Source organism: Mobula birostris, chromosome 5 (assembly GCF_030028105.1).
Source record: "Mobula birostris isolate sMobBir1 chromosome 5, sMobBir1.hap1, whole genome shotgun sequence".
NCBI lineage: Eukaryota > Metazoa > Chordata > Chondrichthyes > Myliobatiformes > Myliobatidae > Mobula > Mobula birostris.
The window spans coordinates 175,292,689-175,306,394 of record NC_092374.1 but is presented as its reverse complement, the minus strand read 5'-3'; the positions used below and the strand labels follow the sequence as shown (position 1 = coordinate 175,306,394).

At 47.6% G+C, this 13,706-nt stretch overlaps 1 long non-coding RNA gene across 1 annotated transcript in view; it reads left to right on the top strand.

The window, feature by feature from the left end:
• The window catches only part of LOC140197371 (uncharacterized), a 37,746-nt gene extending 26,112 nt beyond the window's left edge, over positions 1-11,634 (top strand). Inside the window, exon 3 of the long non-coding RNA XR_011885932.1 lies at positions 10,884-11,634. This is a non-coding gene — a long non-coding RNA (uncharacterized lncRNA). The remainder of the gene's footprint in view (positions 1-10,883) is intronic.
• The last annotated feature ends 2,072 nt before the right edge of the window (positions 11,635-13,706 follow it).

Genomic DNA, 13,706 nt, shown 5'->3' with positions numbered 1-13,706 from the left:
AAGATAATTAAAAGCATATGTGCTTAAAAGACTAAGTTACAATGAATCGAGTCTTCCCGCAGCCAATTAGATGGAGCTGTTACCAGTCACTGGTCAGAGATCTCCGGTGAAGGTTTGATCCTGGAGCCTCAACATGAGATTGAGCAAGTTTCAAGCTCAAGGTTATTGTCATGTACAGACACCCTGGGTAGAAAGACCAGGGAAGTTTTCTTTTGCACTAGCACTGCAGTACATTACAAATGTGACATACAAAAGTTAACATAGACTTAAAATAACACAAATTAAATGTAACTTGCACAACTAAAATAAACATACAACATTTGTGCAAGTTGAAAGAACCGGGGCTACACGGGTCAGTGGCCAAGCGGGTGTACATAGTATAAGAGGAAGTATCAGCAACCAGGTGTTGTCACACAGGCAGGAGGGAGGGGGTTAGTAACGTGATGTGTGTGCAGACAGGACAGGTAGTGGGAAATGGGGCAGTAATGGTGGTCAGTTTATCAGTTGCCAGCTGGGAGTAGAGACTACCCACCCTGAGCTGGTAGAATGCATTATGTGGACTTGATGGGAGATCATGTAAGGGTCCTGTTAATGAAAGGTTACACTGAGCAGCTTCCACTGGAGTTAGAGGTTAAGATCAGGAAACAGACCCTCATTGTTTAAGCGGGTACATTATAGATATCAGGGCTCAACATTGAATATAACAATATAGATCAACAACACCCTGGCGAAGCTACTGACCCAGTTGGAGACCACCGTGCCAGAATTGCTTCTTAAACTCCAGACCGCACCTGGACCCGACCAGCGAGGCCCACCACATTCCCAGAGACCAGTGGTCTGCTACCGTGCCAGAGTGCTTGGAGACACAGCTCATTCTGACCAGCACCTCTCCGGAGCAGACGACCACACAGAAGTGACGGCGGAGACCTCAAGGTGCCCCAGACGCTTCCCCGGTGCGACCACTGTAAAGCCCCATTGGTGACCATCCACAGCTGCCGGAAGTGAGGCCTCCACCGCCAACCTCAGAAATCGAGCCCGAGGCTTGGCTGGAGCGGAGGCCTCTGCAACCGTGACCTGGTTTGCCGACTTGTTTCAGTCAGGAGCCGGCCATCTGGGATTAAGTATCAGCTTCGGGGCCTGACCCAATCGACAGCCCGGGCCCCCAGCAGCTGGAAGTGGCAGTGGAGCCTCTCCCGTCACTCAGCCCGACCCAGAGCGCCCGACGATGCGACCAGCCAGTCGATCTCCATGGGCTGCGTCCACCAACCTCAAAGAGCTGACAACAACACACTGCATCGATGGAAACCTGGAAAGATGCACTACCTACCAAGGAAGCGTGGGAAAAGAGCTGGGCTGCTGGTCAGATTGAAGCTGAGGGGCTTCAGGGTCTCTATCCCCACCATCCTACTAGCTAATGTGCAAGCCATAGAGAACAAGGTGGATGATCTTAAAGGGAGATTCACCTACTACAGGGAGATGCAGAACTGCTGTGTATTCTGTTTCACCAAGACCTGGCTCTCCTCTGTCACCCCTGACTGTGCCACCCGACTGGAGGGATTTTCAATCCATCGGATGGACCGCATGGTGTCTTCGGGCAAGATGAGGGGAGGTGGTGTCTGCCTACTGATCAACACCGCGTGGTGCTCGGACACAGTGGCACTGACAAGCTCCTGCAGCCCGGACCCGGAACACCTGTCGGTGAAGTGTCGTCCCTACTATCTGCCATGGAAATTCACCTCGGTCATACTGACAATGGTCTACATTCCCCCCCCATCCCCAGGCGGTCGTGGAGTGGGCTCTGAACATACTGTATGCCAACATCAGTGAACTTGAGACTAGGTATCCGGAGGATTTGCTCATTACAGCCGGGGACTTTAACCAGGTCAACCTCAGAAAGGCGCTGCCAAAGATATACCAACATGTCTCCTGCCCCACTAGAGGCCCGAATATACTTGACCACTGCTAAACAGCAGTCAAGGATGCCTACTGTTCCGTCCCACAACCTCACTTCGGAAAATCGGACCATCAGGCTGTACTCCTCCTTCCGGCTTACAAGAAGTAAGCCGGAAGTGGGAGGTCACGGTGTCAAAAGTGGTGTCACGATGGACGGAGGAAACGGATGAGGTCCTCTGTGACTGCTTTGAATCGGTGGACTGGTTAGTATTCAAGGACTCGGCAGCTAACCTCGATGAGTATGCCTCAGCTGTCACAGACTTTATTTGGAAATGCACGAAGGACTGTGCGTCTCGCAAGACGATCGGGTATTCCCTAACCAGAAACCTCGGATGAATTATGAGGTCAAGTCCCTTTTAAAGGCTAGAGCTGCGGCTTTTAGGTCCGGGGATACCAGTCGCTACACGGAATCCAGGCGTGAACTCCGGAAAGCTATTAAGGGCGCCAAGAGGCAATATCGAGCCAAGTTGGAAGCCCAGGCTAACCAAAGGGTTGCCAGTAGACTATGGCAGGGTCTAAATGAGATCACTGGGTGCAAAGAAAAGGCTGGGAATATCAATAACTGTGGCGCTTGTCTTCCTGACAAACTTAACGTATTCTACGCAAGATTTGAACAGAAGAGGAGCATCCCGCTCCCTCCGGATGAACCGGACCTGGTGGCATCGAGATTCATCGTCACCAAGGAGGACGTTAGAAGGACCTTCCTGAAGATAAATCCAAGGAAGGCGACGGGCCCAGATAGCGTCTCAGAACGGGTTCTCCGGGCCTGTGCAAGCGAGCTAGCTGGAGTGTTTGCTGACATCTTCAACTGCTCCTTGCTTCAGTCTAAGATCCCTTCGTGTTTTAAGAAGGCAACGATAATCCCAGTGCCGAAGAAGAGCAAGGTGGCATGCCTGAATGACTATCGACCTGTGGCTCTGACATCAATTGCTATGAAGTGCTTTGAGAGATTGGTTATGGCACACATCAACCACAGCCTACTGGTCAACCTCGACACTTTGCAATTCGCCTACTGGAGCAACAGGTCAACGGCAGATGCCATCTCTCTGGCCCTACATTCCTCCTTAGAACACCTGGAGAATAAAGACACATACATAAGGCTCCTTTTCATTGACTACAGCTCTGCCTTTAATACCATCGTTCCAAATAAACTGATTCCTAAGCTCCGGAACCTGGGCCTTAGCACTCAGATCTGCAGCTGGATCTTCAACTTCCTCACAGACAGGACCCAGGCTGTAAAAATAGGGGACAAGCTCTCCTCTACAATCACTCTGAGCACTGGTGCCCCACAAGGCTGTGGACTCAGCCCCCTGCTGTACTCACTGTACACCCATGATTGTGTAGCCAAGTTTCCATCAAACTCAATATATGTTTGCTGATGACACGACAATTGTAAGCCGTATCTTGGGTAATGATGAGTTTGAGTACAGAGAGAAAATTAAGAACATGGTGACATGGTGTGAAGACAATAACCTATCCCTCAACATCAGCAAGACAAAGGAATTGGTTGTTGACTTCAGAAGGAGTAGCGGACTGCACAACCCAATTTACATCGGTGGTGTGCAAGTGGAACAGCTCAAAAGTTTTAGGCTCCTCGGGGTCAATATCACAAATGACCTGACTTGGTCCAACCAAGCAGAGTTCACTGCCAAGAAGGCCCACCAGAGCCTTTACTTCCTGAGAAAACTAAAGAAATTTGACCTGTCCCCTAAAACCCTCACTAATTTTTATAGATGCACTTTAGAAGGCATTCTTCTAGGGTGCATCACAACCTGGTATGAAAGTTGTCCGGTCCAAGACCGAAAGAAGCTGCAGAAGATCGTGAACACGGCGCAGCACATCACACAAACAATTCTTCCATCCTTGGACTCACTTTACACTGCACGCTGTTGGAGCAGTGTTGCCAGGATAATCAAGGACACAACCCACCCAGCCAACACACTTTTCGTCCCTCTTCCCTCCGGGAGAAGGCTCAGGAGCTTGAAGACTCGTATGCCCAGATTTGGGAACAGCTTCTTTCCAACTGTGATAAGACTGCTGAACGGATCCTGACCCAGATCTGGGCCGTATCCTCCAAATATCCTGACCTGCCTCTCGGTTTTTCTGCACTACTTTACTTTCCATTTTTCTATTTTCTATTTATGATTTATAATTTAAATTTTTAATATTTACTAATTTTTACTATTTTAATATTTTTAATATTTAGTATTTGTCATCAAGGGAGAGGAAAGCGCAGAATCAAATATCGCTGTGATGATTGTACGTTCTAGTATCAATTGTTTGGGGACAATAAAGTATAAAGTATTTCAGATAAACAGCCTTTTCATTCTGTATAAGATCTGGCCAATGGTGATGTAAGGTCATCAATGTGAAAGGCTAACTCAGGTTTATCTCCCCACAGATGCTACCTGACTTGTTGGGTATACTCAGCTGCCTCTGTTTTTATCTCAGATTTCCAGCATCTGCAGTATTTTGTTCTCAGCTTTGGATCTCTCTGTTCCAGCAGACTCTCTCTCTCTTTTCTCTATTTATAGCTTCCCTAAACAGCTCAGCTGCGATAAACCTACATTTACTGCTCTCTCTCTCTCAGCCAGATCCATCCCATTTGTGTTCCCCAGTGCTCCTCAGAGTCCACCTGAACCACAGACTCTCCTTTCTTTTTTCCCCATTCCTTCTTCCGCTCAATTTAACAGGGACACACACAAAATACTGGAGGCACTCAGCAGATCAGGTAGCATCTATGGAAATGTAGAAACGGCCAACATTTCAGGCCGAGACCCTACTTCAGGGCTGGGAAGGAAGGAAAAGACACCAGAATAAAGAGGTGGGGGAAGGTACAGAGGTGGTGATAGGTGAAGCCAGGTGGATGGGAAAAGTAAAGGGCTGGAAAGGAGAGTAGACCATGGGAGAAAGGGGAAAATGAGGGGCAGCAGGAGGAGGTGATAGGCAGATGAGGAGGAGGGGTAAGAGGCCAGAATGTGGAATAGAAGAAAGAAGAAGAGGAGGGAAAAAATTACTGGAGGTAGAAATTGATGTTCATTCCAGCAGATTGGAGGCTACCAAGACAGAATATGAGGTGTTGCTCCTCCACACTCAGAGTGGTCCCATCATGCCAAAAGCAGAAGCCATGCATGGACATGTCAGAGCTGGAATGGAGATAGGAATTAAAATGATTGGGCACCAGGAAATTCTGCTTTTGGCGGATGGTGTGGTCATGCTCAACAAAGTGGTCCCCAATTTTCTTTGGGTCTCACCAGTGTAGAGGAGGCTGCATTGCAAGCAGTGGTTGCAATAGACAACCCCAACAGATTCACAGTTGAAGTGCTCTTGAACCAGTTGCAAACACTTAATTACTGCAGTTTATCACCACTGTAACCATCCTGATCACTTTGCAATAAAATGGACTTCACTTTTCTTCTCTGGTTGTGTTCGTTCTTGTAAGAGTTGTGTACATTTTTATTTAACAAGTTTTTCTTGTGAATGCAGATTATCTGATGCAATGCACCTGTAATACTGCTACTAGTAAGCTTCTCATTGCATCTGTTCATACACGTATTTGTGCAGATGAAAATAAACGTGATTTTGTCTTTGACCTGCAGCATTTTCTGTTGTTATTCGTGCTTCCAGCTGCCCAGCAGAATCTGACTTCAATTTTAGCCAATGAGGAGGCAGATCACCTCACCTGCTGCCAAGGGGAAAGTACTCAATGACGTTATAAACCATGAGGTGTTTCTGGGTTCATTGTCCATTCAGAAATCTGATGGCAGAGGGGAAGAAGCTGTTCCTGAATCATTGAGTGTGTACTTTCAGGCTCCTGTACCTCCTTCCTGATGGAAGCAAAAAGAGGCAATGTCCTGGGTGATGGTAGTTCTTAATGATGGATGCCATCTTTTTGAGGCATCACCTTTTCAAGTTATCGTTGATCAAGACTAGTGCCATTAATGGAGCTGGTAAGTTTATAACTATCTTCAGCTTTTTCCAGTCCTGTGCCGTAGCCCCTCCATACCAGACCATGATGGAATGCCAATTCCAGTTAGAATGCTCTGCACTGTAACTCTTTAATAACATACCAGGTCTCCTCAACCTCTCAATGAAATATAGCCACTGTAATACCTTTTTGAAACTGCATTAGTAAGTTGGGCCCAGGATAGATCTTCAGAGATGCTGACAACCAGGAACCTAAAGCTACTCACTTTTCCACTGCTGACCCCTCATGAAGGACTGCTGTGTGTTCCCTCAACTTCCCCTTCCTGAAGTTCACAATCAATTCCATGGATTTGCTGACACTGAGTGCAAGGTTTTGGTTGCAACAACACTCAACCTCATGATCTATCTTGCTCCTCGACACCTCCTCATCACCATCTGAAATCCTGACAACAACAGTTGTGTCATCGGTAAATGTATAAATGACACTTGAGCTGTGCCTAGCCACACAGTCGTCCACTGGGAGCAGTGGACTAAGCACACATGCTTGAGTGCGCCAGTGCTGATAGTCAGCGAGGAGGAGATGCTATTTCTGATCTGCACTGACTGTGGTCTCCCAGTGAGGAAGTCAGGTTGCAGAGGGAGGTACAGAGGCCCAGATTTTGGAGCTAGTTGATTTGACCTGAGGGTAAAATTGTGTTGAACACTGAGCTGTAATCAATAAACAGCAGCCTGACATAGGTGTTGCTAGAGTCCAAGTGTTCCGAGGCCGAGTGGAGAGCCAGTGCTTGGGCAGGATTTCATTCTGGCCATGACCGACCTCTCAGCACTTTATCACAGCAGATATGAGTGCATTAGTCATTGAGTCAACTCATCCTGCTCTTCCTGATCTAGTAGGATTGTCACTCTTCTCGAAGCAGGTGGGAACCTCTGTGACAAAAGACCAAGTTATCAGAAGATTGATGCCAATAAGGGAGACAATGGGGAAACATTCAGAAATGTTAATGAGAGATGAGAGAGATTAATGAAAAGAGACACAGTTTCCGAGTATTGTCAGACCGGTTGCTTTGAAACTGAACTGTTTGAAGTTTGATGGACAGGCGATACCCCAGCAGGGGGATAAAAGGAACAGGTTCGCTAGGGCAAGAGACACACCATGAGATCACGAGACCCTGGAAGTGCGGTGTGCCTCCCCCACAAGTTGGTGGGAGTTTTGGAGGTCTTTTCGCGGACCGACCATAGACGCACAGGGTGAAAAGGTACGATCAGCGGGAACCTGGTGTGTGTGTCCGCCCTTGCCTGGGTGCCGGGTTCACTGCGGAAGAACGGTCGTATCCGGAATGGAGGTCACAGTCGGTGACCATGGAAGACAATAAAGGGTTCGCCCGAAAGCTAACTGCGAAGAACGAAGGTCTGGGTGAATCAGAATTTGCATATTATCTCTCTCTCTCTCAAATGGCACAACAGCGATTACTGCGAACTGAACTCAGCTGAACTGAACTCTGTGTCACTTGAGACTGATCATTTTACCCCGAGACTGCGATAGAGCTTGATTGATTCCTATTATCCTAGTTCTGTGTACATGTGTGTTTTATCATTGCTAACCTGTTGCATTTATATCCTTACTATTAGAGTACTGTGTTACTTATTTCTTTAATAAAAACTGTCTTAGTTCCAGTAATCCAGACTCCAACTAAGTGGTCCATTTCTGCTGGTTTGGCAACCCAGTTACGGGCTACGTAACATAAGTGGGGTTCTCGTCCGGGATTTTGAACGCTAAATTTGGGACGGGGTAAATTGATTGGGTTAAAATTCCCGAAAGAAAGAGAAGGCAAACAGCAGAAATGGAGGCTGAGGAATTTCTAAAGGCGCCGACTTTGGAGGCATTAGAGGATGCCAGGAAAGCAGAATTGGCAGCTGTGGCCAAACGGTTGAATCTTTTTAAGGGGAAGTTGACAATGAGGAGAGCGGAGATGCACAGAGCTATCATAGAGCACTATGTATCTAAAGGTGTGTTTCCCCAAGGGGAGCTAGAGGTGATATCTATTGGAAAACCTGGTGGAGACGCAGTACAGGTGCAGATTGAAAAATTGAGACTCGAGCACGAGTTCTGGGTAAGGCAGCTAGAACACAAAGAGAAACAGTTAGAACAGCAAGAGAAAGAGAGGCAGTTGGAGCAAGAAGAGAGAGAGAAGCAGTTAGAACGGCAGGAGAGAGAGAGAGAGGCAGTTGGAGCGAGAAGAGAGGCAGTTGGAGAAACAGAGAGAAAGGGAATTTGAACTGGAGAAGTTAAAGATGACCGCAGCTCAGGGGCCCATGCCGAACCAAGGTGGAGGGTTCAGGGTGACCCAGGAGGTTAGGCTGGTTCCCCCATTTGACAATACCGACGTGGATCGGTACTTTCTCCATTTTGAAAAAGTTGCTGTAAGTCAGAACTGGCCGAGGGATAAGTGGGCTGTTTTGCTTCAGAGTGTACTTAAAGGAAAAGCCCAACAAGCTTACTCGGCCTTGTCCGCAGAAGATGCCCAGAGGTATGAGGTGGTGAAAGAGGCCATCCTCAGGATTTATGAGTTGGTCCCGGAGGCATACCGGCAGAGGTTCTGGAATGCGAGGAAGCAGTGGGGCTGCACGTATTTAGAGTTTGCCCGTGAGATGCAGACATATTGTGAGCGTTGGTGCGCCTCGAAAGGGGTCAATGGGGATTATGACAGGCTTCTACAGCTAATCCTGATTGAGCAGTTTAAAGGTTGTGTCCCTGAAGGTATGAGACCCTACCTAGATGAGAAAGAGGCAGACACTTTAGCCGCAACTGCGGATGAGTACGCATTGACACATAAAATGAAGCTTACCCCGAGTAAAGGCTACCAGAAGGGTGGTCAGGACGGCGGGGAGAGTCCGCAAGAAAAGTCAGAAAGTAAGCCGGGGACTAGTGAGAAGGATAAAGTAGACCAGGAGCAGTTTGGTAGGAAGTCTCCTGGGGTCGTATGCTATAATTGTGGGAAAGCCGGACACTTTGCGTCCAGGTGCTTTGCCCCAAAGAAGGAGACGGAAAAAGGGAAGACGACTGTTCCGACTGGCTGTATTGAGCTGGTAAGCAAACCGCTAGGAGAGAAGAGGTCTGATAAAGTCCAGGAAGGGCGCGAGAGGTTTATCTCGGCCGGATTGGTGTCGGTGAAGGAGGGGTTAAACCCAGTTCCAGTATGGATCTGGAGAGAAACTGGAGCGTGTCAGTCATTAATATTAAAGAGTGTGTTAGACTTTAGTTCAGAGACCCAGACTGGGGAGGTCAGGGTGATCAAAGGCATTGGGAAAGGGACTGAAGCAGTACCTTTGCACCAGATACACCTAAAAAGTGACTTGGTCTCTGGACCGGTCACGATCGGGGTGAGGCCCGAACTACCAATGAAAGACGTGGAGGTCTTACTCGGTAATGATCTCGCCGGTGGAGAGGTGTACCCAGCAGTAAGATTGACAAGCCAGCCTGCCAGTATTGAGGCCCTGCCCATAGACTCTCAGGTTTATCCTGTTTGCGCAGTGACTCGGTGCATGTCCAGAAAGGCTGCCGAAGCGAATATAGATTTGGCTGAGACGTTTTTACCAGCCTTGTATCAGAAGGGGTTAGAAAGTGAGAAGCCAGAGTAGTGAAACGGAAATTAAGGTAGATTTATCATTAGCAAGGAAGGAACTTGTACAGGCACAGGAGCAAGACGAGGAGCTGATGGTTTCGGCGAAGACAGCTCTCTCTGAAGCAGAATTAAAAAGTGAGCCAGTGGGCTATTGTGTGGAGGAGGGAGTGCTAAGGAAGAAATGGAGACCAAGCACCGTGCCCGCAGATGAGGAATGGGGGGTGGTGCCAAAAATTTATGGGGATGAGATTTGTAACCTGGCCCACAAGATACCCCTCGGTGGGCATTTTGGGGGGAGAAAAACAGTCGGTAGAATCATGAAAGAGTTTTACTGGCCACACAGGAGGAAGGATGTTATTGACTATTGTAGACGTGAGCTAACACAATTACAGTCTATTGATATGCTAACAGTTTACCACGATAAGCGGTCAAACCTAGTCAGTGTTATCACGAAAATTAATGAGGCTAAGGTGCCACCTGATAAGAGGAAGACCCATTTTGAAAAGATAAGTGTGGTGCTGACCAGATGGGAGAACTCTATTGTGTTGACTGACTTTGCTGATGAGTTCTCTCCCTTAACCCCCGAACAAAGCCAGCTGCCGCCAAAGCTAATTAAACGGCACGCACACGTATATCTGGATGTCCCGACGCGATGCAAAGAGCCAGGACCTGGTGTTGTTGTCACATCAGGTCAGCCTAGTGAGCAACACCCCTATAGGATGATTAATTCAGTGACAAAAGGGCTAAAGAACACAGAAGCGTATATTGGCGATGTAGTGGTCTGGAGTGACACGTGGGAGGAGCACATTGTGGCACTGTTTAAACGGCTGTTTGAAGCCAGCCTGACAGTGAACCTCGCAAAAAATGAATTTGGCCACACGAAGGTCACTTATCTGGGATTTGTGGTAAGACAGGGGCAGCTGGCACCGATGCAAGCTAAGGTGCGGGCTATCTCTGACGTCCCCAACTTGACAGACAAGAGAGCCCTGAGAAAGTTGTTGGAGATGGTGGGGTACTATCGGAAGTGTTGCAAGAAAAAAATCTTTGCGGATATTACCCACCCTCTTACTAAGCTCTTGCCAAAGAATGTTAAGTTGGTGTGGGATGACCCCTTGTTATCTTAGTCTGGGACGGAAACCATTGAGAATTTACACTGATCACAACCCATTAGTGTTTTTGGCCACTACGAAGTTTGCTAAATTGGAGCCTGGTCTTAGAGGATTATTAAAATAACACATATAAAAGGAACGGAAAATGTGATTGTTGACTGTCTGTCAAGGTGTTGACAACTTAAAGTTCTCTGTATTAGCCAAATAGCTGATGAACATGTATATTTGTGTGTATCTAATAGTGTATTCATGCCTATAATTTTTACCCCAGTAAAAATCCTTTGAAGGATAGATGCGTGACGACAGACCAAGTTATCAGAAGATTGATGCCGATAAGATAGACAATGGGGAAACATTCAGAAATGTTAATGAGAGATGAGAGAGATTAATGAAAAGAGACACAGTTCCGAGTATTGTCAGACCAGTTGCTTTGAAACTGAACTGTTTGAAGTTTGATGGACAGGCGACTACCCCAGCAGGGGGATAAAAGGAACAGGTTCGCTAAGGCAAGAGACACACCCCGAGATCACGAGACCCTGGAAGTGCGGTGTGCCCCCCCCCACAAGTTGGTGGGAGTTTTGGAGGTCTGTTCGCGGACCGACCATAGACGCACAGGGTGAAAAGTACGATCGGCGGAAACCTGGTGTGTGTGTCCATCCTTGCCTGGGTGCCGGGTTCACTGCGGAAGAACGGTCGTATCCAGAACGGAGGGGTCACAGTCGGTGACCATGGAAGACAATAAAGGGTTCGCCCGAAAGCTAACTGCGAAGAACGAAGGTCTGGGTGAATCAGAATTTGCATATTATCTCTCTCTCTCTCAAATAGCACAACAACGATTACTGCGAACTGAACTCTGTGTCACGTGAGACTGATCATTTTACCCCGAGACTGCGATAGAGCTTGATTGATTCCTATTACCCTAGTTCTGTGTACATGTGTGTTTTATCATTGCTAACCTGTTGAATTTATATCCTTACTATTAGAGTACTGTGTTACCTATTTCTTTAATAAAAACTTTCTTAGTTCCAGTAATCCAGACTCCAACTAAGTGGTCCATTTCTGCTGGTTTGGCAACCCAGTTACAGGGTACGTAACACCTCCAACTGCAGCGGTGAAAGATTGACGATGTCTTTGAACTCCAGTTGGTTGGCACAGGTTTACAGTACCCGACCTGGTATCCCATCAGGATCTGACGACTTGTGAGGTTTCACCCTCTTGAAAGTTGTTCTGATAGCCTCCGAGACAGAGATCACAGGGTCACCAGATGCTAACATATGTTGTGAAATCTGCTGTTTCAGGAGCAGTGGTATAACACAATACATTAAAAAAATACAATAAGAAATACAAAAAAACAAACACGTAATGCAAAAAGAGAGCAAGATAGTGATGGAGTGTTCATGGGTTCATGGAGAGTTCTGAGCTCTGACGGCAGAGGGGAAGAAGCTGTTTCTCAAATGAAGGCAGTAAGTCTTCAGATGGTGGTAATGAGAAGAGGGCATGCACTGGGTGATGAGGCTAACTCAATATGCTGCTGCCTTTTGAAGATGTCCTTAATACTGGAGAGGGATTCCTGTGGTGAAGCTGTCTGAGTCGACACACTCTGCAGCTTTTTGATCCTGTGCATTGGTGTCTCCGTACCTGAAGGTGATGGAACCAGTCAGAATACTCTGCACAGTATACAGTCTTCAGTGACATAACAAATCTCCTCACATTCCTAATGAGGTACAGCCGCTGGCGTGCTTTCTTCGTGAACGCATTGATATATTGGGCCCAGGATAGATCCCCTAAGATGCTGACACCCAGGAACTTGAAGCTGCTCATCCTTTCCACTGTTGACCCCTCGATGAGGACCGGTGTGTGTTCTGATTTCTCCCTCCTGAAGCCCACGATCAACACCTTCATCTTGCTGACGTAGAATGCAAGGCCACTCACCCAGCTGATCTCCCTCACCCCTGTACGCATCCTTGTCACATCTGAGATTCTGTCAGCAACACATGTTATCAGTGAATTTATAGATGGCATTTGAGCCTACTCCCTTTGTGCCATTTTCCTGCACAATCTCATATCCCCAATCCAGAAATTCACTAATATCATCTTGAATGAGCTCAGTGACAGAGCCTGCATTGCCCTCGGGAAGACAGAATTCCTCAGGCACATCACAGTCTGGGTGAACAACTGTCTCAGTTCTGAGCAGCTGACCTCACTGTGAGATTTCTCTGATCCTGATTTCTGCTTTGAGGCTCTTCACCCTCCCTGGTCCAGATTGGTGGAATTTTGTTCTCCCAGTAACACTTTCACCAGGGGTCCATTGTAAATTAACTGTTAATGGAGATCATGGGTTACTGTTGATTGGGAGTTACTAGGGCGCTGATTCTACATATGTGCCACCAATGGGTAAACTTCTGTCCCTGCCCCTCCACCACCCTGAGCTGCGTCCTTTTCCTGTCCAACCAGTAACTCTGGTTTCAGACAAGGGGAACAATCACTGAGCTGGAAAGTCCCCAGAAGTGAAATCAGGAACCAGGTGGTTCCAACTGCCCTGTCAGCATTCTCCAATCACAGGCTGAGTTTTCTATGCATCATCGGTTGCCGGGTAAACTATGCTGCAGGTGGTATAGTTGAGCCACAGTGGGTGCGGCCTGACCCTTAGAGGCCGGTGGCGGAACTGCAGGCGAGTGGCGGCAGCCGTCACTGCCCCAGGCTGTGTGCAAAGGCCGGTCTTCAGACTGATCATTCAATGAGCCATCAGACCGCATTTTTTGACTGACAGCAAGTTCCCAATACTCCGGTATTCAGGCCGGGAGTCCCGTCCATAACAGGTGACATCAGCCACAGTCTTGGGCAGCAGAAGCTGGTCCCCACTCGCCATGTCCCCCTGGTCCTGATGTTGAAGACTCCATGCCGTGCAGCACTGTCTCTCTGAGTCACACAGTCGTAGGGATAACCCATATCCTGAATAACATACAGTGCCTATAAAAAGTATTCAAAGCCCCTTTGGAAGTTTTCATGTTTTATTGTTTTACCACATTGAATCACTGTGGATGTAATTTGGCTTTTTTACACTGATCAGCAGAAAAAGACTCTTTCGGGACAA